The sequence below is a fragment of the Rattus norvegicus genome, chromosome 5, assembly GCF_021556685.1.
Source record: "Rattus norvegicus strain SHRSP/BbbUtx chromosome 5, alternate assembly SHRSP_T2T, whole genome shotgun sequence".
Classification (NCBI taxonomy): domain Eukaryota; kingdom Metazoa; phylum Chordata; class Mammalia; order Rodentia; family Muridae; genus Rattus; species Rattus norvegicus.
The window spans coordinates 150,228,088-150,253,798 of NC_141538.1; the positions used below are offsets into that span (position 1 = coordinate 150,228,088).

General features: G+C 43.1%; 1 protein-coding gene across 50 annotated transcripts in view; it reads right to left on the minus strand.

The window, feature by feature from the left end:
* The window catches only part of Epb41 (erythrocyte membrane protein band 4.1), a 154,095-nt gene that overhangs the window by 102,389 nt on the left and 25,995 nt on the right, over nucleotides 1-25,711 (minus strand). For 23 of the 50 annotated variants that reach the window (XM_087548750.1, XM_087548747.1, XM_087548743.1 and 20 more), the window contains exon 1: nucleotides 25,303-25,522. The exons of 26 other annotated variants lie outside the window; for them this stretch is intronic. The gene's annotated coding sequence lies outside the window, so the exon portion shown is untranslated. 50 annotated transcript variants of the gene reach the window in all.

The window sequence follows — 25,711 nt, forward strand, 5'->3', positions numbered from 1 at the left end:
GCCTGGCTGCCCCCAGGGCTGAATCTTCACAAACACAAATGACATTATGTAATCTTGCCCCCCAAGTTATCCCTGATTGGTGAATAAAAACGCCTATAGCCAATCTCGGGGTAGAAGAGAGATAGGTGGGGGCAGGGGTTCCTGGGCTTGGAGTCTAAGAAGACCAGTGAGGAGAGGAAGGGACAGAGGAGAGACACCAGGGGTTAGGTGAGTCATGAAAACCTAGCTATGAGGACTGGCCAACTGGAGTTAAGAGCTGCCCAGATGGAACATGGCTAATTATAAAATGGAGTTATAGGTGGGAAAATAGATTCTAATAGTATAGAGGGTAGATATCTAGTGCTGATTAAGGGTTATTATAAAGATAAAAATTGTGTCTCTTTTATCTAGTAACTGAATAATCAAGGGGGGGAGGTAAAAGTCCCTGAACATCCTTACAAATAAAATAATAATCTTTTTAAAAAACAAAGAAATACTGATCACTTAAGACAATAATTAATTTGTCAAACAACTTTCTAAGAGAGAAACCAACCGATGACAATTCTTTAGTCTAAGGGAGACATTAAGTGCCTATCTGCTGAATGAACTGGTAGTTCCTTCAATTCTTAAAAACTAATTTTCCATACAGCTGTGTTTACTCACAGCATGTCTCGTTTATGCTGGAGGTGTAAAACAGCAGCGCCAATCTCTCCCTTCCTCCTCCTCCGTTTCCCTGCCTTTGTTATTTGCCTTCCTGCAGTTCCCTAGCCAGAGCTGTAATTAGTGCCCCACAGGGATCTATACTTTTCTAATAAAGAGCAGTCTACTGAACAATGACATGTGTGCACACACAGCCATGTGTGTTCCTAACAAATTAGGAATATTTTGCACATGTAAGCCTTCAAAGGATTTTAATAACTTAATGGGGGCCTTTACATAGCAGCTGCAACTGGCTTATAACACTGACTGGATTGATTCAGCCCTTTCTCTCACTGCACATGCATCTAATTGCAAAAAAGGAAAACAACTCATGTGAGACTGAGAAAATTAAAAATTCAGTCCCAAAGCAAACCTTAATAAGTAAACCACATTTGTCAAGGAAAATTTTCCTTCAATTAGTTCAAAAGCTCATGTTTGTTTCATAACTGTTTACCATAGTTTTTCTGTGAAGTCACTGTTTATGGGCAACTGAAAGTGCTCTCAGGGCTGGCAAGACAGCCTAATTCCTGGAACCCACAGGTGGAAGAAGAGAACTGACTGCCACCGAGGTGTTTTCTGACAATCTGAAGTACCACATGCTATGCTGGCACATGCGCTTGTGCACACTACACACACACACACACACACACACACACACACACACACACACAAAATATAAATAAGTAAATGTAAAAGAAGAAAGAGAAAAGTAGACATTTTTAAAATGTGCTTCAAAAGGTAGTTAAAGCAGCAGCAAGGCTGTGGATCTAGCTCAGAAGTGAAATGCTGAATTCAATTCCCAATACTGCCAAAAAGAAAAAAAAAAAATCAAAACACCCATGTGTGCACCTGACTGTGCATATATGTGCATGCACCAGAGCCTGTCTCATGGTCCCTTTACTGTCCGGTCTCTTCTGACTCTCGATCAACATGAAGCTTTTCCACAGCTTGCCTTTAGGAAAGGCCTAACCTATATTCGTTCAATAACCAGTGGACAGTTAATTAGAATAATCATCATCAGACTATAAAGAGAAAACATCCGACAACTTACTTACCAAACATCTAATTTATAGGAAGAAGCCAGAAGGGAAGACAAGACTTGCCCTTCACAAGAGAAAACTGAATCAAGGGTTGGGGATTTGGCTCAGTGGTAGAGCGCTTGCCTAGCAAGCGCAAGGCCCTGGGTTCGGTCCCCAGCTCCAAAAAAAAGAAAAGAAAAAGAAAAAGAAAAAAGAAAAAAAGAAAACTGAATCAAACTTCCTTCATTTGTATACAAATTCCCCTGTCACTTTCCTGTGCAAGTCTACTGGCAGTGTACCCTGAGTAGCACCAACACCCAATCTATTTCACACAAGTAAAGATTACTGATCCTTACAGATTTTTCAGTTTATAACAAAGGGTTCAAAAAGTCATGTGCTCAATACTGCTTGTAGCTTGAATATCAATTCCAAAATATATACAGGTGAACACCCACTATCCAAAATGTTCAGGGCTGTAAGTGTTCAGATATGAAAGGATGGGGGATACTTGCAAATAGATGGATGGATGGATGGATGGATGGACGGATGGATGGATGGATGGACAGACTGATGATAGACAGACATTACCTTGGAATGGGACCCAAGTCTGAACATAACTTTATATGCATAGCCGAAAGGTAATCCTACACAATATTTTTAGTGTGCCTATGCCACGTGTAGTTGGGGCAGATTTTTCCATGCGTCATCTTAAAATGTACCATTCAGTAGGTTTTAGATTTTGAGCCACTTCAGATTTTTATTTCTGGATTAGAGATGCTTAACCCACAAAACTATTTCTTAAATACATGTGGATGCTGCTGTGATTAACGAAATCAAAATAGACTTAGAAGGTTTACCAGTTCTATCATAGACTTTATTAATCAGCAATTTCTAAAATTATCACTATCACATGAAGATCCACTAAAACATTTTACTTTATAAAGCAGTCTATATAGTTAATGCTTATTAATTAAGGTTGGAAATCCCTTCATGATGCTGGGCCCCTTGAACTAGAGCAGGGTCTAATTCATCTTTCACTTGGTGACAAAAGTTGCTGAATGGAAGAGCTTTCTAAGCCATCTGAGTTTTTTCCTTTTTTCTTTTCTTTTTTCTTTTTTTTTTTTCCTTTTTCCTTTTTTTCGGAGCTGGGGACCAAACCCAGAGCCTTGCGCTTACTAGGCAAGCGCTCTACCACTGAGCTAAATCCCCAACCCTCTGTGTTTTTTATGTTGGCAAAAACTTTTTAAACTCTTAAAACTGGGAGGCACGAAGTGTAAGTGTGAGTATTAAAGGGGACTTGCCAGATGGCTCAGTGGGTAAAAGCACTTGCCATCAATTCTGACCGCCTGAGTTCGAGTCCTAACACCAACGGAGGTGGAGAGAACTCCCATAAACGACCTTCTGACATCAGCCCCTCACTCATTCACTCAAAGAATCAATAAGTGCAGTGAAAATATTTCTAGCTGAGTGTGGTGGGCACATTTTAACTCCAACACTCAAGAGTCAGAGACAGGAACCCTAGGAGTTCCAGGCCAGCCTGATCGACAGACAGTGAGTTCAGGCCAACAGGGGTACACAGTGAGACTTTGTCTCAGAAAGTTTAAGTAGTGTATTAATGGTTGTGCTGAAGTGAGAGCCTTTCCTCAGAAATTCTTAATCAGAACCTTAAAATTTGGGTTTTTGTCAGGTTTGTTGGGGTTTTTTTGAGACAGGGTTCTCGCTATGTTGCCCAATCTGGCCTAGTAACCAGGATTCTCTTGCCTCAGCCTAGAGTGCTGGGATTACAGACACTCACCACCATGTGGTAAGAACTTAAAACTTACCATACACACATCATGTAAAATCTGTAAGATTCTACTGTATATAGGACTGAACTGCCGTTCATACTCCAATTTTTCAGGTTAAAGAAGTTCAAATTCTCATGCAAGACAAAGAGTTTCTTTGCTTTGAGGAAAAGCAACCTCAGACTAAACTAATTTTAATTTTTCTTTGGGAATAATTAATGATCTTAAAGTAGCGATTGTGCTTCATGGCAAACAAGAACATTAATACTGGGTGTACAGGAGCCAAGAGTTCTTTGCTCTTCTGCATCTTTACTTTACCTCTTAAACCAGTGATAAACAGCACAATGTAAAAACAATGAATCCTCCCTCAGCGTGTGTCCCACCTCTTACAATGTCAAAAGTCTATGATATTTCCGAATGGAAAGGGAATGTGCTTTCCCTGGGGATTATGGAGGGGGAAACTATGGCAATAACAGTGATTCTCAACCTGAAATTTGTATCAGAATCATTATGGAACACATTAAAAAATATAGATGCCTGGGCCCTAGTCTAGTATCTTTAAGAATGTTTTTGTTAAAAGCTGATTCTGAAGCCCACACTTCAATTCTCCTACCTAACCAGTGCCACCAACATCACCTGGGAGCCTGTTAGAGACAAAAAAATGTCCTACTAGCCCCTCACAAACAGAATAACACTGGGGATGATGCTCAGAGACCTGTCCCACAGCCCCCTGAGGTACTTCGATGTATGTGAGTTGAGAATCTTGGCTTTCACCCTACAGGATCCACCTACTCATCACTATCTCCATAAAGATGAAAAGGAGACATTAAGTCACACACACACACACACACACACACACACACACACACACACACACACACACACACACACACACACCCCGCATGTTTTTCTCATTTTAAAAAGAACCTTTATCTTAATCATTAAATTAGTACTAACATGCTCTTCGGTAGAAACTGTATCCACTGAGCAAGTTCTTGGGTCTGGGCTCTTTTTTGAGTACATAGTATCCAGAGTAGACAAGAACTTTAAAAATCAGAATGTTAAGAATGTCTTCAGCCAAGAAGTAACTGTAACTGCTGGGATGAAAGAGAAAAGTATTTTCTTCATGACAGAACTATGGCTGGGCGAGGCAGCTCATATTTACAACAGTGAGCCTGAGTCAATGGGATTAGCAAGAATTCAAGCCTAGTCTAGGCTGTGGAGTAAGACCCTGTCACAAAATCAACAACAAAAGATTGAATTGTGCCTCAATTCAATCATCAACTTACAGGAAATGCGAAGAAAAAACCCTGAGCTGGGCAGGAGACGCCACTGAGCCACATCACCATGGCTTAGCCTCTCAACGAACAGAAGCAAAGGAAAAAGATCCAAATAAGGAGAATTTACAGATGAAGATAAACTTAAAAGGTTACGTCAACCACCTGCCACGAGGAGACCTTATTGGAGTTGTAATCCAAACATGCTACAAAAAATTCTGAGACAACTGGAAATTTGAAGCCCATTTGATGGTAAATAGTTATCTTTCTGTAAAGATGGTAATGATACAATAGGATTTACAATAGGATTTGTTGTTTGTTTGCTTTGTTTCCAGCCAGGGTCTGGTAGCCCAGGCTGGTATGTTCCTAAGAAGCCAAGAATGATCTTGAACTTCTGATCTTCCTGCCGCACTCAGTTTTTATGTGGTGTTGAGAATCAAACCCAGAGCTGTATGCATACTAGGAAAACACCTTACCATACAAGCTACATCTTCATCTCTGTGTGCTTACTTTCAGAGTAATTATCAGACTGGATACAGTGCTGCACATCTTTAATGCCAGCCCTTGAGAGGCAGAGCCAGGCTGATTTCTGTGAATTCCAGGCCAGCCCCGGCTACATAAGACCTTCTTGTCTCACCAAAAAAGGAAGAAGGAAGAAAGGAAGGAAGGAAGGAAGGAAGGAAGGAAGGAAGGAAGGAAGGAAGGAAGGAAGGAAATTACCTTTAGAGAACTAGCAAATTACTCACAGCTAAATTTGTATGATAACTAAGATTTGCTTCCAAAATAGACAAGAAAAGCAGCTAGTTAGAAAAGTGTGACTAGCCATGAGCTGGTGATAGGAACGCGTGGCTGATTATAGGGTACCGGCAACTACTCTTTATACGTGTTTAAAACTTTACAAGTTTTAAAATACAAGGAGTTAAAGGGGACCAACAAGTCTGTGATGATGGCATTCATCTCAGGTGTCTCAGGAAATACTGAGTCAGGAAAGGTCTAAAATAAAACTATTTAGGACGCCTAAAGTTTAAAAATACAAGTCTAAGTCAAAGGAGATGACTATAGTACACGCTTGCGAGCCGTTCAGTTTTCTTGTCTTTTGATTCTCTAGGAAAACTCATCATGATGAGTGTTCCACCGTCCTAGTATCTAGGCTCGTACAGATAATTATGTTGATGACCTCAGCTGTCCAGTTCACTAAATGACCGTGCATTCTATACACAGGCTCAGTCTTCCCTCCAGCTACTCCCACCAATTCCTAAATGAGAGGACAAGGGAAGCACAGCTGAGGGCCTGAGTGAACTTGCAGAGCTCCTTTATCTCCACCTCACTTCACATAGAATTTCCTTTGTTTGTTTGCTTGTGTTTCCAGACAGGGTTTCTCGGTGAAGCCCTGGCTGGGCTGGAACTCACTCTGTAGACCAGGCTGGCCTCGGACTCTCAAGAAATCCACCTGCTTCTGCCTCCTCAGTGTTGGGATTAAACTATCTGGGCCACACAAAAATTTTACAGAGCGGGAAAAAACTTCTGTAGCAACCGTCTTTACTAGGAAATACCTTTCTTCCACATGTACTTAATGGACATAATTCCTAACCTGACACCATCACTGTGGGTACAGCACGTACATTTAGAAAAAGGTGGCCCAGTAGTAGAATGCATGTTTAACATGGAAAGAGACCCCTCTGCCATGCCCAGGACCCCACCTCCCTGCAAATACTCTACTGAAGAAACACACCAAGATAGCAGCACTGGCTATCTTCTGTGGAAAGATATTCCTTTCTCTCTTCCTGTATTTTTCAGAGTTATTACAATGATCATGAATTATTTTGGTAAATGGAAAAAAGGTACTACTCAAGAGAACTGAATTTTTAACAGTATTTATCCCATTTTATTACACATGTGGAGGTCAGAGGACGACTAGGCTGAATAGAGGATTTAGTTCTTTCACACCCTTAACTCCTGTCTCCTTTTTTTTTTTTTTTTTTCCGGAGCTAGGGACCGAACCCAGAGCCTTGCACTTGCTAGGCAAGCACCTTACCACTGAGCTAAATCCCCAACCCCAACTCCTGTCTCCTAATGTGAACTGGGAGTCCTTTTTCTACTCCCCTCATCAGAAAGGAGGCAAGGAACCACTGCAGAAGTAGGCTGCACTACTTCTCCAGCTCTTTCCTGGGAGACTGTTTTCCAGTCACATCCATAGCATGTTTTTTCTTGAATGACCTCCTCCTGACCATGCCTCATCACATTAATGGCCGTCCACTCTGCAAGCCTCCTCATTAGCTTCCGCTGTGACTGTGCTCTCCAGTCTGACGCTTCAATCCCCCAGCGTGCATCAAACCACGTCACCGTGGGAGAGCTCTCCTGCTCAATCTCGGTGTCTATATCTAAGCACTGAGACACCAAATAAGTTAAATTTCATATCGGTCGGCCTCATGTTCTGTCCAGTATCAGGTTCAAGCACATTATAATTCACTTAACTTGGTTCCCCAATAATTAAAACCAATAAACCAAGCACACTGGAGTTATTTCTTCACTTAGACTTCTGCAATAATTGTGCAGAAAACGTGAGGTGCCTATCCAAGATGTGGCTCCCTTTTTCCTAACAAAATTCTCATATAATTAAGGGCAGAGCCTTACCAACTAAAAGCCTGTCCTTAATGAGAGGCAGTCTGTAGGATATGAATGAAAGTCACTGCCCTTTGCCTTCTGCCCCATCCCCTAAGGTCTTCTTGCCTGGAGCACATATGGCTGTCTGGATATGAGCATCCATCTTGGGACCTTCAGAAGCAAAGCCATATGTTAAGGTTTATAAAGTATAAATTTAGAAGACTGGAGCCTTCTCCATGGTTTCAAGAAAGCTTTCTGCTCATCTACTCACATAGATTTTGCTCTCTAAAATATATATGACCCAAATATTCTCAATAAAAAGCGCCCCTGTTTCTCTTTTTAATGCCAAAACACACTTACAACAAAACAAACATGGATCTTACCTCGTTTAGCCACATGCTACTCTCATGGTTCCTTGGATGCATAACCTCTTTAAGTCAGCTGCTTTATTAAACTGCTAATGGTAGTGTTCTGGCTACCAAATACAGTACTAATACATAGTACCGGGTTTTGGTTTTGTTTTGTTTTTTTTACACAGCTTATTTATGTATATGAGTGCTCTATGTTGCCTGTGTGACAAAAGGCAATATCAGATCCCATTACAAATGGTTGTGGTGGCTGGGAATTGAACTCAGGACCTCTGGAAGAAAAGCCAGTGCTCTTAACCGCTGAGCCATCTCTCCAGTTCCCATAGTACCGCTCTTAAGATGATCTAGTAAGACTGAGAATACACTCTGACACAACTAGACTACGTATGACCTTAGAGAAACTTGAAATCCAACATATACTTACACAGACAAGCACATATATGCAAGCATGTCTAAAAGATGACATTATATAGACGCAGAAAGTCATATACAGGGGACTGGAGAGAGAGCTCAGCAGTTAAGAGCTTTGGCTGCTCTTCCAGAGGGGCCAGGTTTGATTTCTCAGCACCTATACTGGGCCAATCATAACTGCCTATAGCTCGTTTCTGGGGATCTGATTGTCACTTCTAGCCTCTGAGGGCATCTACAGGCACACGGTATGCAGACATAACTCAGGAATAACACATATATACATAAAATGGATAAATATTTTTAAAGATAAACTAGACAGCATTTTTACATTTATTTATGTACATGCACACACATGTACATGTGTGAGCACCATAGTACTCATATGGAGGTCCAAGAACACCTTGTTAGTGCTGGTTCTCCCAGAGATTGAACTTAGGTCCTCAGGCTTAATGGCAAGCACCATTAGTTGCTGATCCATCTCGCTGGCTCCTGGGTGACATGTTTTTAAGGTTCTATTATAATATATGTCCATATGTAATAATACATAGTACTTCTTTTGTTGGAGTCAAACTATTGCCCATGATGGCCTTAAAATCTTTGGCTCCGGGCTGGAGAGATGGCTCAGCGGTTAAGAGCACCTGACTGCTCTTCCAGAGGTCCTGAGTTCAATTCCCAGCAACCACATGGTGGCTCACAACCATCTGTAAAGAGATCCGATGCCCTCTTCTGGTGTATCTGAAGACAGCTACAGTGTACTTATATATAATAAATGAATAAATAAATCTTTAAAAAAAAAAAAAAATCTTTGGCTCCACAGATCTTCCTGCCTCAGGAAAAAAACATGTAAAATATATAGTGCTTTTATATATTTTTTTAAAAGGTTTATTTATTATGCATACAGCGTTCTGCCTGCCTGTATCCCTGCAGGTCAGAAGAGGGCACCAGATCTCATGATAGATGGTTATGAACCACCATGTTGTTGCTGGGAATTGAACTCAGGACCTCTAGAAGAGCAGACAGTGCTCTTAACCACTGAGCCGTCTCTCCAGGCCCCTTGAGCAGTTATTTCTAATGGGAAAACACCAGACTAGTTACAAGAGGGACTCCAGCAGTGGTGAGTACGGAGGAAACTCCCCAGTGCTTACGTTGAATGTGGGCTTAGGAGGGTCTCTTCCATTACTGTACTTCCTCAATTGTACCTTATGTTCCGTATATTCTTTGTTTAAAACAAGCTTAGATACACAGCCAGGCTGGTCTTGAACTCCAGTCCTCATGCAGCAGCCTCTTGAGCACTGTGATTACATGCATGCACCTACGCTCTGCCCTGTTCCTTTTCGGTGTCCTACTGTCACGTAATAAAGATATAAAAAACAGAGTAAAGGGTATCGTCACTTAAACCCTAAGAAGTGGCCCCATTCCTGCTCCCATCGTTTGCAGCTTCAGAGGCTCAACGGTCTGTCTCTCCCCACCTAGCAGCAGACAGTACTCTCCTCGGCAGCTTTCCAAGAGGAGTGATTCTTCCTGTTTTCTCATGATGCATTAATTTTCTTGGAGAAGCCACCCACATAATTTGAGATATAGTAAATGGACCTTCTATTAAAGTATGAATAGTACATGTGCCATGAGGAACCTGGAACTATCTAAAAAAAAAAAAAGCATGAAAAATACATTCCCATTTGTAAATCATAAACAACGCTTACATTTGTAGCCTACCAAAACGCATTCTACTCAGTGAACTAACAAACTGAAACAAATTAGCTACTTAGCAAAAAATTAGCAGGAAATATCCTACATTAACCGTTAAGATGCCCAACCTATTCTGTGTGTATCTACAGTAACTGTTATTTTTAATGGCATTCAAATGCTGGAAGAATTCCCCAGTTGCATCTACCAAGAAGAAAGCCATTCATCCTTAAGGGACTAAGGAGGCCTACTTAAGATTCATAATTAAGCAAAGCATCTCAAGTTACACTGACCCATTAATGTGGCTTCCCCTCTGCATTCCCGCAGCTGCTCCATTCCCACTCCTGAATAATGAGCTCTCTCCCTTGTCCGTTCATGCAGCCCCACCTCACTCTGCACACTCACTCGCTCGCTCTACAGGGCCTTTTAGCTGTGATGGAGCTGTCGTCCCGTCCCTTCTCGCCTTCCACGGAGTTTCATTCCACATGAAAAATATAAATACCTGAGGTGTTTGCTAGCACCCCGTCCCCTTGTAAATGTGTTCAGTAAAGTCACTCATGCTGTTTGAAGCCAACGAGCCTTAGGACGAACAGTCCCGTGAGATTTAAATGAGTCGCCTACATTCACACTTTATTTTTATTGATGAAAGTTACATAGTGAGAAGCAGAAGCCAGACACAAAATGCACTCGCTACAGAAATAAAAACTCAGCTTCAATGAATTATTATTCAAACTGCAACTATTTAAATACTACAGAAATATCTGTATCTATTAGTTAGGTACAACAGTCACTTATTAAAGAAATAAAATTTTACAAGTAAACAAAAAACCCTAATCTGTGTGATAACATTTTTATTCTCAGAGTCATTCACAGTATCTACTTAAAGATATGAAGAAGTCTCCTTCAACGGTGAACTATCTGGCGTACGGTATCAATTCTCCTGTTGCAGCTGGGACACTGACCCACAAACACAACAATGGCCCAGGGAAGTGCTCATCAGTACTACTCCACTAGTTCTAGAAAGTCTTGACTAATTAGGTGCCAATCTAATCCTGGATTTTTGTAGTTCTAAAAAGAAACTTAATTTTCTAGTTTTGTTGCTAAATCTAGGTAAGGAGCCTACAAAACAAACTGGAAAATAGTAAGCTATCAGCATATATTACATTCTAATATTTATACTGGCTGGTTTTGTGTGTCAACCCGACACAAGCTGGAGTCATCACAGAGGAAGGAGCCTCCCTTGAGGAAATGCCTCTGTGAGATCCAGCTGTAAGGCATTTTCTCAATTAGTGATCAAGGGTGGAAGGGCCATTGTGGGTGGTGCCATCCCTGAGCTGGTGGTCCTGGGTTCTATATAAGAAAGCAAGCTGAGCAAGCCAGAGGAAGCAAGCCAGTAAAGTTACATCCCTCTGTGGCCTCTGCATCAGCTCCTCCCTCCAAGTTCCTGCCCTGTGTGAGTTCCTGTCCTGACTTCCTTTGGTGATGAACAGCAATGTGGAAGTGTAAGCTGAGTAAATCCTCTCCTCCCCAACCTGCTTCTTGGTCATGATGTTTATGTAGGAAGAGAAACCCTGACTAAGACATTATTCAACATATAGACTGTTTTCTAAGTTAAAGAAAGGCAAAATATTAAATACCTAAAACTAATATATTTCACTGACCCTCAAAACCTTTCTTCATTAGAGTTCCTTACTTCAATTCTTTTCTTTCTAAGATTTATTTATTTATTTTATATAAGTACACTGTAGCTGTCTTCAGACACACCAGAAGAGGACATCAGATCCCATTACAGATGGTTGTGAGCCACCATGTGGTTGTTGGGAACTGAACTCAGGACTTCTGGAAGAGCAGTTGGTGCTCTTAACCACTGAGCCATCTCGCCAGACCACTTCAATTCAACTAATTTTTCATCTGTCCTTATGCACACTGTGTTTGGATCCAGCTCCTTTAAAAACCACCAACTTGCTGGAAGGTGGCAACCCATGCCTTTAATCCCACAATTGGGGAGGTAGAAGCAGGTGAATCTTTGTGAATTTGAGGCCAGCCTGGTCTACAGAGCTAGTTCCAGGACAGTCAAGGCTACACAGAGAAACCTGGTCTTGAAAAACCAAAACAGAGAAATTGAGGGACTGGAGAGATGGTTCAGTGGTTAAGAATACCTGTTGTTCTTGTAGCAATCCAGGTTCAATTCCTAGCACACATGTAGTGACCCACTATCTGCTCACAACTCCAGTTCCAAAGGTTCTGACCCCTTCTTCTGGTTTTCCTGAACACCAGGCATACATCTTGCGCCCATACACGCATGCAGACTGCTATAGTTTGAAAGAGAATAGTCCCCATAGGTCCTAGGGCCCCAGAGAGTGGAACTGTTTGAGAAGGATTCAGAAGTGTGGCCTTGTTGGAGGAGATGTGCCTCTGGGGGTGAGCTTTAAGGTTTCAAAAGCTCTTGCCAGGCCCAATCTCATTCTCTCTCTGCCGCTGTTCCAGCACCATGCTTGCCTCTGCCCAGCACCCAGCTCCTGACCGTGATGATCATGGTCTAACCCTCTGAAACTGTCCGAAAGTCCCCAATTGAATGCTTTCTTTTATAAGCTGTCCTTGTTGATCGTGATTTGCCACAGCAATGAAACAGTAACTAAGACATAGGCAAAACACCTACACATAAAAATCCTAAACTGCAAATATTGACTAGTAACTGTCATAAATAAAAGGTAACTGAACTCCTTTATGTGATAGGGAAATCCTTAAAGAGATATACACACCATTTTAATCAATACGGTAAAAACACAAGGCAGGTGGAAACAAGTAAATGAAGAACAAGTAAATGAAGAATTCAAGGTCACCTGAATAACATGATAGCCTGTCTCAAAAAGAAGGAAATATATACATGTGTATACACATATATATATACATGTATATACACATATATATACATGTGTATGTATGAATATATGACCAAAGGGGGGGGGAGTTAGGCCCTAGATTCTCTTCAGAAACGCACAGCACCTAAAATATTGTCTGCATATGTGTTTTCACCAGACAACTAAGAGGGCTTTCACTGGCTTAAGGACAATACAACACAATCAGAGCCAATTTAGCTCACAGCATTACTAGTTAGAATCATTTTAAATAGCAACCTATCACATGGAAATTTGAAGATCTAAAAACAGAAAGCCAGGTGTGGTGATGCACACCTTTAATCTCAACACTTGGGAGGCAGGAACAGGTAGATCTCTGTGAGTTCAAGGCCATCCTGGTCTGGTGTACAGAGTAAGTTCTGAGATAGACAGGGGCTACAACAGAGAAACCCTGTCTCAAAACACCAAAGGGAGACGGAGGGGAAGGAGGAGAGGGAGAGGGAAAGAGAGATTTTAAAAATAGAATTATATTCTCATTTTTAAAGTTAGTTTTTAAGTTCTTAATCCTCGAAATAAAGGAACAGTTCCAATGTAACATCTTAACTTGTTTCCTCCACTGATCGGAGTTGAAACTTACACTCTTAAGTACGGAAGGAATGATTTTCTGCTGGCCAACTACCTTGATACTCCGATGAACTTTAAAGAAATGTGCGGTGAAACGAACATAGGAAAGGTTGAGAGAATGAAATCCATGAAGCTATGTGTCTGTCCCCTAATGTGATGTTGTAATAAAAAGAGATATACATTTGCCCTGTGTTTCCGCTCCTAAAATTCTTGAAGTCACCACCAGTAAGTGCCTTTTCTATGCCTCAGAAATAACTGATGGCCAGGCCTCCTGGAACAGCCTGGGATGGGGGCTGCTTTTCAGTCTCATTCCTCAGCCTCCTGGGAGAGGAAAAGGCCTGAAGACTGGGTTAATTGCCAGTGACCAATGGTATAATTAATCACAGCTATGTAATGAAGCTGCCCATCTAGCGCTGGAGTCACAAGGCGCCCGACATGAAGATACAGCTGTAGGGGACGCTCCTGCCTCAGGTCAGCCACTGAAACGGATCCCCTTGCCTGTGCCACACAGGAGAAATGAGCTGTCTCACAACGCTGTTTCCCAGTTGACTACAGATCACGAAAAAGTCTCAAGTGACTAAGTTGGACTTGATTAATTATGATAACTGACGTGGACTTGTGGCACAAAGAAAAGAAACTTTAAGATCTTCACAAAGTTCCCACATACAAAGCCTGAACGTACAGGAGAAGCAGTAAACAGGCCGACCTAAAGCACAGGAGACAGGGACCAGCAGCAGTTGGGTAAATCGTAACTCCTACCTTACCCGTAAGAAAGGACCTTAAATGCAGGTAGACTTGGCAGGATATGTAGCCCGGTGGTAAGGTGATATTTGAGTCTCTGAATTCAATTCCTGGCCTTGGGGAGGCCAAGGGGGAAGCAGGTGTTCCCATCAAAGAAGTGAAAAGCCACAGAACATAGAATTTTATCAGATATCTGAAAAAGAACTATTGTACAGAATATTTAAAAACTCCTGGTTATATTAGAGTAGCACAGGCCTATAGCTGAGCAAGCGGAAGGCTAAGACAGGAGCAGCAAGGGAGGAGAGACCGGGCACAGAATAAGGGTGTGTGTAAGGGGAGGAGAAGATGGTCTGTTTCTCCATCAGAAAGCAGATGTGTATCACAGGCCAAGGAAAGGATATATCCCAAACATGACCACCTCCTGAAGGGAGGTCCTGTAATCTTCTAAGTCACATTACCCAGAGGGCACTAGTCACATTACCCAGAGGGCACTAGTAACTGCACATGCTCCTCTGTTGAATCTCTAAAGTCTAAGGCTGTAAGATGGGAACAGAATGTTCCAGGCTGGTCTCAGCTGTGCTCTGCGTGAGCATTAAGAGAAGGTTTTCCTCTGGGACAGAAAATGAAAGAGAAAGCCACACTCCCTGAGGTCAGCAAGGAAATCCCTAGAGGAAGGAGGGTCTTTAGGAACAAAAGTCCTTACTATGATCTCCAGTTACTCTGTCCCACATACAAAACCTCTTTCTAAAGCAAGTCTGGATGACTCGTTTTATTTAGTATTGATAGGAATTTTTTTTTTCCCTAGCAAAACGTAACATTACTGAAAACCCAGGTCTGGCTCTAACATCGCACTGCCCTCAAATACTGGTGGGCACAGCGCATGCACCTTTAATCACAGCAGTCTGGAGGCAGAGGCTGGTGGACCTCGGGTCAATTGTGAGTTCCAGGACAGCCAGAGATGCAGAGAGATCTTGTCTCAAAAAAACAAGACGACGATTGTATCCTCAAAGACGACTAAAAGGGAAGAGGCAGCCTGAGAAGATAGAGGAGAAGAAAGAAGGAGGGGAAAGGGGGATTTTCAACAAAGCAATACAAATTCTATGTGGACTAGAGAGATGGATCAGTGAACAAAGTGCTTGCCGCACAAGCATGAGGACGTGAGTTCAGATCCCTAGAACACATCTCAAAGGCAAACAAGGCAGGTGTGACAGACACCTGTAATTTAAGCACTCAGGTGGCAGGCACAAGGAACCTCCATGCTGGCTGAGTAGCTGGAACTGGCTGGCTCTGGGCTCATCAAGAGACTCTGCCTCAACAAATGAAGTAGAGTGTGATCAAAAAAGACACGCAAAGTCAACTTTGGGCCTCCACACACATGTGCACAGACACACACACACACACACACACACACACACTCATGAACACATATACACAAACCACACATACATGCAAAAACTTCTTTGTGGACTGATAGCAGAGAAAAAATTTTGCCTGGGTGTGGTGGCTGGCACAAGCCTTTGATCCCAGCACTGGGGAGTCAGAGGCAGAAAGATCTCTGTGAGTTTGAGGCCAGCCTGGTCTACAGAGCATTCCTGTGTTAGTCCCTATCTTAGGAACGAAGAACCAAAGTACAATGTTACCAGAATAGGTGTCCTAAAGAGCCAAAATGTTCCACATTCCCTTGTTGAAAGTTCCTCCAAATAGAAAGAGAAGCCAGGATCAGGGTAGCTCAAACATTATTGAGGGCTCAGGGGCAGAGAGCCGCATCCTGCTCTGTGAGAGCCTAAGTTTCATACTCAGCACTATGAAGAAAAACATTTGTCAGTTCTCTGTTTCAAAGACAAACAGGAACATAATACTTCCCCCAAATGGGTACAAGGCATAAATATATGTACACCCATCATTTGGGTTAAGTGCATTTTTAAAATATATACCTTACAAAAGTGAGGTAGCATATCTTTCTGAAAAGATTCAAGACTCTTCAGATTTCAGGTGGCTTGTCTAGAAGGCGCCTTGAAAATCACCCACCCAGAGCAAACCTCTTCCTGTTTTTCAAGTGTGTGTTTACTTTCACATCTGCTTCAAAAGATAAAAGCAACAATGGGGACACCAACCACATAACCGTGCCCTACCAACCCGGAAATGAAATATAAACCCAGACTTGCTGTGAAATGGGGTCTTCAGAGCACTCACACACAGGCTAACACTCATGACAGCTTTAAAAATGTACAGTATGGGTCTGAATCAAACCCAAAGACCAACACTGGACAAAACTGGTTTTCCATATCACTGCATTACATATTTACAAACAACAATTATACAGACACAAAGATATCCAATTTCAATAGTAAAAGGGTACAGGTAAGGTATAAAAATACGAAGGCTCAGTGGGTAGACATGCTACACAAGCCTAGCAGCCTGAGTTCAGTTCCCAGAACCACATAAAGAAGAGAACTGATGCCAGTCTGCCTCTGGCCTCCACACATGCAAACATCAGACACATGTGCACACACGCACACACACACACACACACACACACACACACACACACACACAACTACAATAATAAAAATTAATATTTAGCCGGAGCCAGGCTGTGGTGGTGCATGCCTTTAATCCCAGCAGTGGGGAGGCAGAAGCAGGTGGATCTCTGTTAGCTGGAGGCCAACCTGGTCTCCAGAGTGAGTTCCAGGACAGCCAGGGCTACATAGACAAAACCTACAAAGCAAGTCCAGATCAGCCAGGGACAAGGCTCTGTTATGCAGAGAAACCCTGTCTCAAAAAACAAAAAAACAAAAACAAAAACAAAAACAAACCAACAAACTATATACATACATATATATAAATATATATATAAATTATATATACATATTTATATATATATTATATGTATATATATATATATGAGTGACTGAAAACAGCTACAATCCCAACATTTCAGAGATGCAGGCAAGAGAGTCACCCTCAACGATATAGCAAGTTTCAAGGCTAGCCTGGGGGTACATGAGACTCTTCCAGGAAGGAAGGAAGGAAGGAAGGGAGGAAGGGAGGGAGGGAGGGAGGGAGGGAGGGAGGGAGGGAGGGAGGGAGGGAGGACGGAACTGAGGGGGGTGAGGGGAAGGAGAGCCAGTCACTAATAAAAACAGATTATTCTCTTCATATTCACAGATTGTATCAAAGGGGAAAGAGAAGTAACTTTTATTTACTATCTCTGTATTAGGCACATACTATGCATGTATTACCTAAAATATGATTATCCTCATTTTACACAGCAAAGTACAACTATAGAAAAGTACTTTCACGAGACAACAATTATTAAGAGCCCATCAGCTTTGACAGGAGGTTTACATCCAAAGCTCCCATCTCCGATTTGCTCATGGGCGTGCTGAGCAAGCAAAAGGGACTCAGTAAGGGCTTCACTCCTGACACCAATTCCCAGTTGTGTAACTCTGGGCACGTTACTTAACTTTTAACTTGTTAGCCACACTGTGAAGTGAGACTAACAACACTCCAGTAACCTGTGGTGAGGCTTAGCTATGAAAATCATCATGATGGCCAGGCATCTGGTGTCTAAGTATTTCACAGACAAGGATGTGGCTCACAGTAGGGTGCTAGCCTAGCATGCGCCAACACCTCAGGGAAAAAAAAAGTAAATACTCACATTTAACTTCCTATATTTAACTCATTTAATCATCATAACATATAGAACACCCCTACATTATAGAATGAATAAAATGTTACAGATGTATATTAACTTGCCCATGGCCACTACTTAAGAGTGGCACAAGTGGAATTTAAGAAAAAAAAAAGCATTCCACCCCAAAGCTGATATCTACAAAGCACAAAGCACAGTCTGAACATTGTAAACAATCAATAAGCAGTGACATTATTTATTTGCCTGGCACACTAAGCAGGCCCCAGCAAACACAGGTGGGGATATGCTGAATGCAGGGAAGAGCTAGGATGTTACCATGGTACCACAGGTTAACTCTGCTTTTTCCCTAAGTCTGTACCTCTCCACACCAAGGTCACTCATACACTTCTGTGTATGTACCCGAGGTGTAACTAACACCAGAACACTAAACTCCTTTCCGCCAGGATCATCTCCTCCTCATTCTTTTATGATCACATATATTCACAGACTCTGTTCACCACAGATCATATGCAGTAAATGAATGAGTATACCCTTCCTCCTCTCACAATCCTTCAAGGAACCCCAGTCTCTTGCCACATTTTGAGAACATTTAGGCTCACATGTTAGGAATCCCAGTGGCTGTGTTCCACTCCAAATAAAATATAATCCTGTAAGCCTAATTTTAGGAACAAATCAGGGGGGAGAAATCAGATTTAGCTCAAATGGGAAAACCCTGAGCATTAGACCAGCAACCAGAGCTCATTATCTTTCTTTTCTTTCCTAATTTAAATCTTCAGACTCAGCTTCAAGAGCTAACAACATATGTAACCCCCAAGGATCCATGGATGGCTAAAGCCAATGGGAAAAGGTAATTGGAAACAGGATATTCACAAAGCCAAAGTCTCTCCACAAATACTTGAAACATAAACCACTACACAGAAATCCGCCGGTTACTACTTTAACCAGGTGACCAAAATTAGCAGCATTAATTGTGGGACAGCCTGACAATATGAACTTCCCAATGTGCTTCAAAACGAGGAACACAACATCACGCAGAAGTCTTGCCAAAATGTTTAACCTATGTCTAATCAAACCTACAGAGATAAATTTCCAGTTTATAGGAAACAAAACAAAGGGAAGAACAAATTAAACAAAACCTCAAGGGAACAATCAAGTACATTCAGAATAGAACATTCTGCAAACAGCTGGCACCAAGACTTATCAAAGTACACAGGTAACTAGATTACAGGAAATGTGACCAGATTATTTACATTTAAAAGTCTAACGACCGGGCTGGAGAGACGGCTCAGTGGTTAAGAGCACTGACTGCTCTTCCAGAGGTCCTGAGTTCAAGTCCCAGCAACCACATGGTGGCTCACAACCATCTGCAACACAATCTGATGCCCTCTTCTGGTGTGTCTGAAGAGAGTGACGGGGTGCTCACTTATATAACATAAATAAAATCTTAAAAAAAAAAAAAGTCTAACGACCACTGCTGAGATGGCTCAGGGAAAAAGACATTTGCACGCAAGTCTAGCAACATGAGTTCAATCCCTGGAAACTACACAAAGGTGGAAAAAAGGAAAGAACTGACTGATTCCACAAAGATGTCTTGGACCCCTATACATACATGCAAACACACACACACACACACACACACACACACACACACACACACGCCATACATAAGCACATCGCTAATAAAAAAATAAATTTAGTTGGGGAATCTGAATGTGGGTTGAGTATTGACTGGTATTATGGAATACTGCTACTGTCTTAGGTATATAGACATGTGTTATCTTTATGTAGAATAATAGTTTATTCTTCAGAAACGTATACCAATATGTTTTGGAAGTATAAAGTGGCATAACTTCTCCAACTTTCTTCTAAGATATACAGGACGGACAGACGGACGGAAGGAAGGAAGGAAGGAAGGAAGGAAGGAAGGAAGGAAGGAAATATGAATCTAGAAACAGAATTATAGCACAAACCTAAATCTTAATTATCCTGACACCCACATCATCATATGCACCCGGTTATAGGTCTATACATCAAACCTTATCTAGGGGGGTTGGAGGGGAGGGTAGTACTAATCCTGTGGTTTCTAGAAGCTGACAGCCTTATTGTGAGTACCAGTATCATATACATGATATATCTGGTAAAGAACAAGCAATGCTACAAGAGTTCAAGAGAGCACCAATAAACCTTCAAAGAAAAACTATCTCTGGAATCATGTCCTTGCCCTAAGTATGTCTTCTTTAAATTTGTCTACTTGGTAACAGCGGACCTTTTCCGCCCTATGAAATGATCGGAGACTATGGAAACATAAAATGCATGTTTTGCCGGTAAGGAACACAGGGTATGGTTTTAAAAATAAAATACTGCTTCCATTTCCACTGAAAAAGCTACTAATAGACTATGTGGATGTTCTCGCCTCCCAGAGCAATTGTGTTATTTTGAGTGTTGAGGATGCCAAGAAAGCTGGAAGGTTTAAAAATAACCTAACAAAGAGCTCATTCCAATACCAGATGGAAAGAAACTACTCTAAAGACACGTGAGTGGGAGGACATATATACAATATCATATGACACCTTGCAAAAAAAAGATTCATGTAATTACGTAATACTACTAGGATTGGCAGGACCCTGCAGGTAGGAAGCTAACAACAGTGTCAATTCTCTGAATCACTTTTTTTTTTAAAGAGAGAATGGGCAAGAAATAGCAAGTGGGTGGCAGAAAGAAAGCGAAAAGGGAAGGAGAAAGCTTTCACTGTAAGGCTGTATTCAAGTGTCCCTCTTACACTCTGAAATGGTTGCCAGGTAGAATTTGAGGGTTTAAATCCCTGGAGCCCTTGACAGTCTGCCTGTGTCCATATGGCCAAAAACAGGGGGTGGGAGGGGGGGTACAGACAGCACATACATACCTAGTGCTCTAGCTCTTCACATGAATGCATGTAGCACTTCAAACTGGCAAACTAAAACCCACAGAAAAACTCTGAAAGCGCACACACACATAACTTACTTGGCACATATGTTAAAATAGCATTTCTTTATAAAAGGATATACTCAAACACACCCCTATGATTTCATTGTGAGTACCGGTTTCTTTTTTTTTTTTTTTTTTTTCCCGGAGCTGGGGATCGAACCCAGGACCTTGCGCTTGTTAGGCAAGCGCTCTACCACTGAGCTAAATTCCCATAAGTACCGGTTTCATATGGCATTTCTGGTAATAAAGCAAATTCTGCAAAACTGGGGAGAAGGCTTCCTGGGTACAGCCCTCACCACAGGCATGGGGACCTGAGTTTGGGTCCCCCACGCCCACACAAATGAGTGGCCATAGGAGAGTTAACAAGTATGAGGCAGTCACTTGTTATTTTCTATTTTATCAACATAAACACATGGTCATAGTTCTCACCCATTTCATCAGCCAATCCTCCCCCCCTCTCCTTCCAAATCCCTCAGGCAAGGCTCCTGTAGCCATGCCTAAGCTCCATGTCACATGACTAAAAACAATTCTTATCTTCCTAAACTGATCACACTGGGGATCAAGAACGACTGGAAAGTGGCTACACTAACAGGAAGTGGTTCAAAGAATCCGCGGACGTGGAAGATACTGGATAAGAACTCAGTAAACAGGGCTGGAGAGATGGCTCAGCGGTTAAGAGCACTGATTGTTCTTCCAGCGGTCCTGAGTTCAATTCCCAGCAACCACATGGTGGCTCACAACCATCTGTAATATACATTAGCTAAATAAAAAATTAAAAAAAAAAAAAAGAAAAAAGAACTCAGTAAACAATGTCTAGTCCGCATGGATTTACCTTGGAGCTAGTGAGGAGACACCTGAAAACACAGAAGTGGTTTTCATAAATGAGAGACTAGAATGAAAAATAGAAGGATGAGGGCTGGAGAGGTGGCTCAGGAAAGACACGCACTGGCTGCCCGTGCAGTGGACTCCGGCTTGGTTCCCAGCGCCCTCACAGCCACTCACAAACACGTTACTCCAGTTCCAGGGGATCCGACACCCTCTTCTGTGGACACCAGGCATACATGTGGTGCACATACATACATGCAGGCAAACACTCGACACACATGAAATTAAAAAAAAAAAAAACAAAATTTAAAATATAGTAAAGTGAGCACAATGCTAGAGCTTCTACAATGAAGGGACTTCAAAGGTAATAATCAATTATAAAGAGGAAGGGAGTATTCGCACAGCACAACCCCTACTCTGCCTGTATATCTTTCACTTACTTTGGAAGACACTGATGACGATTGATAAGTAAGATGTTAAAGTCCACTCAAGCATCCTTAGCATTAGACTAGTGACACAGTGCTCTTCTTATTCTCAAATAATTATGCAAGGTGTTCGAAATCTTTTTTTTTAAAGATGTATCTATTTATTATGTATATGAGAACACTGTAGTTGTCTTCAGACACACCAGAAGAGGGCATCAGATCCCATTACAGATGGTTGTGAGCCACCATGTGGTTGCTGGGATTTGAACTCAGGACCTCTGGAAGAGCAGTCAGTGCTCTTAACCGCTGAGCCATCTCTCCAGCCCATAGAAATCTTATTTAAATAAAAATGAGTGTAAACAAACTTTAATCATAACCTAACTCCCTCACTACACTCTCCTAGACCTGGGATCTGAAGCGTCAACAAGCTTGCTCTGAACGAGATCCCTCGTCTTCCCCTTTCTAATGCCGCCGAATTCTGAACGGTGCTCATTGCTGTAGCTTTCCTTCATCCTTCTCACTGTGCCTTCATTAAATAGCAGCAGAGGAAACCAAACCACAAATCTAACGCAGTGTGCTCTCCACAGCATTTCTTACCGACACACCATGAACTCCCTTACAGCAAAGTCACAGCACAGGTGTCACGCCAAGAAATATAAGTGACAACAACAAGTAATGCACACACTTGGCACCTGGCTTCCCCTCTAGCTGACAGCCATCACAAATGTACCAAGCACTACCCTGTAGTAATTCTGGATTATCTTATAGATGACGTCTGTAATTCGCCAACAAAATGGGGAAATCCTTATAAAAATTTCACCCTTGCAGATTTTACTCAGACCAAAAAAAAAAAAAAAAAAAAAAAAAAAAAAAAAAGCAAAGCCATTCATAAGAAAAGAGTAGTTGAGGGGTTGGGGATTTGGCTCAGTGGTAGAGCACTTGCCTAGGAGGCACAAGGTCCTGGCCGAAAAAAAAAAAAAAGAAAAGAAAAGAAAAAAAAAAGAAAGAAAAGAGTAGTTGAAACTGCTCTTACTCAGCTCAGAAACAAAGTAAAGTGACTGATGTCATGCGAATAACCGGAGGGAAAAGAACATGTCCCGTAGAAGTGGTGATGAATCCACATCTGAACATGCACTTGACAATCACGAACACAATAAGACTCCTGGAAAAGGACTCTGGCAGCTCAGCCTGCGATCACCAGCCTGCTCCTCAGATAACAGGGAAACAGACTGAATCTAAACACACTGATTTCAGAATCACGCTTGGGCCCTGATGGCCGCTGGTATTTTCAAGTCATGAAATCAGGCCACCGGGACCAATTTTATATATTCAAAAAATAATGAGAATGGGCTTGGAGAGATGACTTATCAGTTATGAGCACTGGTTGCTCTTCCAGAGGATCTAGGTTAGAGTCTCAGTACCAAGGTGTGTGCGCAAAATCCAAGAATCTCATGGCTTTTAGACAGTGTCCAGAACAATTTAATTCTGAAGTTTTCTTAGGAACAGGAGGAAGGAAAACAAATAGCGTCTTAAGTGCACTGACTCTTAAGAGTATGAATTTGTTTGAAATAAAGACCATGAACTCTGGGACTGGAGAGATGGCTCAGTGGTTAAGAGCACTTGTTGCCCTTGCAGAGGACATGAGTTCATGATACCCACATGATAGCTAACGACCATCTCCACTGGATAGCTAACTCCAGTGCCCAGAGGATCAGATCCCCTCTTTTGACATCCAATGACACCAGACATACATAGAGTACACAGATGTCCATGGAGGCAAAATATTCACAGTCATAAAATTAAATAAAATAATTTTAAAGATCACAAGCCCTTAGGTGGTAGTGGCCTTTGCCTATAATTCCAACATGCAGGAGCCTATACACCTTTAAACCCAACACTCGGAGGAAAAGGCAAGCCATCTCCAGTCTGGTCTATAGGGTGAGTTCCAGGACAGCCAGGGCTAGATAGAGAGATCTTGTCTTAAAAAAACAACAAAAAAACAAGACTGAAAAAAGAAAGAAGGAAAGAAAGAAAGAAAGAAAGAAAGAAAGAAAGAAAACCAAAGAGGGAGAAAGAAAAGGGGAAAAGTACAAACTTCTTCAAGATGGAGCAAAATTAAAATGAAAAGGATTATATAAAGTATATGTATATCCTGCTTCACTGAAAGGATCAAACCAACTGAACATCTTCTGCCAGGACTAATAGGAAAGCAGTAATGAGCAACTGCATGGAGTACAGTTTATCCCCAAGAGTGTATAAACTCACTATAATAACACTCAAGACACAAACGGAACCATTTCTTGAAACTTTCCCTAAAAACAGAAGGAACAAAATAGCAGCTGTGAAATCACCCAGACTACTAAAATTAAAAGAGAGAGAGAGAGAGAGAGAGAGAGAGAGAGAGAGAGAGCGCTCCAGCATCTCTGAAAAACACAAAAACAAACAGAAAACCTTAGTCTCTACAGACTAGTCATTTATGTCAGGGTACAGTTCAAGGATGGAACAACTGTCCTGTAGCCAGAAACCAGCCGATCAGCGATTTGTTTCACATTTGTTTCACGTGAGACCACTTTCTCTCTAAAGACCGCCAATCCCCGGGGAGGACGACCCTGTCTGGGCAGAAGCTCCCTCCAGGAGGATCCACCTAGTAATGAAACGAGAGGGTGAGCCTAGCTCCAGAATCTCCACAGGTACAGGCAGCCCAGCAAGCCAGGGAAAGATTTCCAAGCCGACAGATGCGCGAACTGAAAAAGGAGGTCACGGAGCTGAGAGAATAGCATTAACCCTTGGCTCGCTGGGACCCTGAAGATCGCGGAGCAAGGCACTGGATCCGGAGGGCTCTGAGATGTGAGTTGATTTTTCTAAGATGCAGGGTCTGTGGCGGGAAGGCCTGGGAGTGCTGCGAAGCTCCCCACGCCCGCGGATTCCGCTTGACTTCTTCGGGTCTGCCCAGCTTCCCCATCACGAAGGACTCGCTCCGCTCCGCTCCGCAGCGGCACCCAGCACCTTCGCCGTCCACCGCCCCGCTGCCCACCTGGTTTCCTGCCAGGGCTCCCGCCCACCGCACGGTGACTGACAGGCCGGCGCGGACTGAGGACCCCTCCGCAGGAAGACACCCCACGCCTAACTTTGCAACGTGGTCCCCCGCGCTCTCCTCGGCGGCTCCCGGGCCGCCGCCCCCTCCCCCGGCTCCTCAGGCCGCGTCCCACCTCCAGCCCCCGATTCCCCGCGTGAGCTCGCGCCCCGGCTCCCGGGCCTGCAAGGAGGCTGGAGACAAAGGCTGCGGCGGAGGCGCCGCGTCCGCCCGGACCGTCCCCTCGGGGCCAGCGCCGCCCCCACCCCGCCCCCCACCCCGACTCGCGCGCGGCCGCCTCGCCTCGCCTCACCCGGGGTTCCCAGCCGGGGCTCCGGCGCCAGCCGTAGCTTCAGCCGGACGAACAATAGCAGGAGGCGGCGCCGGCGTCCGAGGCTCCGGCCCTCTGCGGCTCCGGGGCTGGCGGGCTGCAGGCTAGCTGACTAAACCCGCCGGCGGAGGGAGGGAGCGAGGGAGAAAGCGAGCGAGCGAGCAGCCCCGGCGCGCGCCCTCCCGCCTTTCCTCCGCGAGACGAGGCCGGCGCGGCCCGCGGCCCGCCCGCGCCCCTCCCCCCCGGCTCGCCACAACATTGTAGTAAATTCCTATTGGGCCGTGCGGGAGGGAAGGAGGGGGCCGGGCCCGCGGCCCGCCAGAGCATTGGCTGAGGCCCTATTCCGGCTCCTCGCGTCTTACCTCTCCCTCCCCTAGAGCGGTAAGGAGAG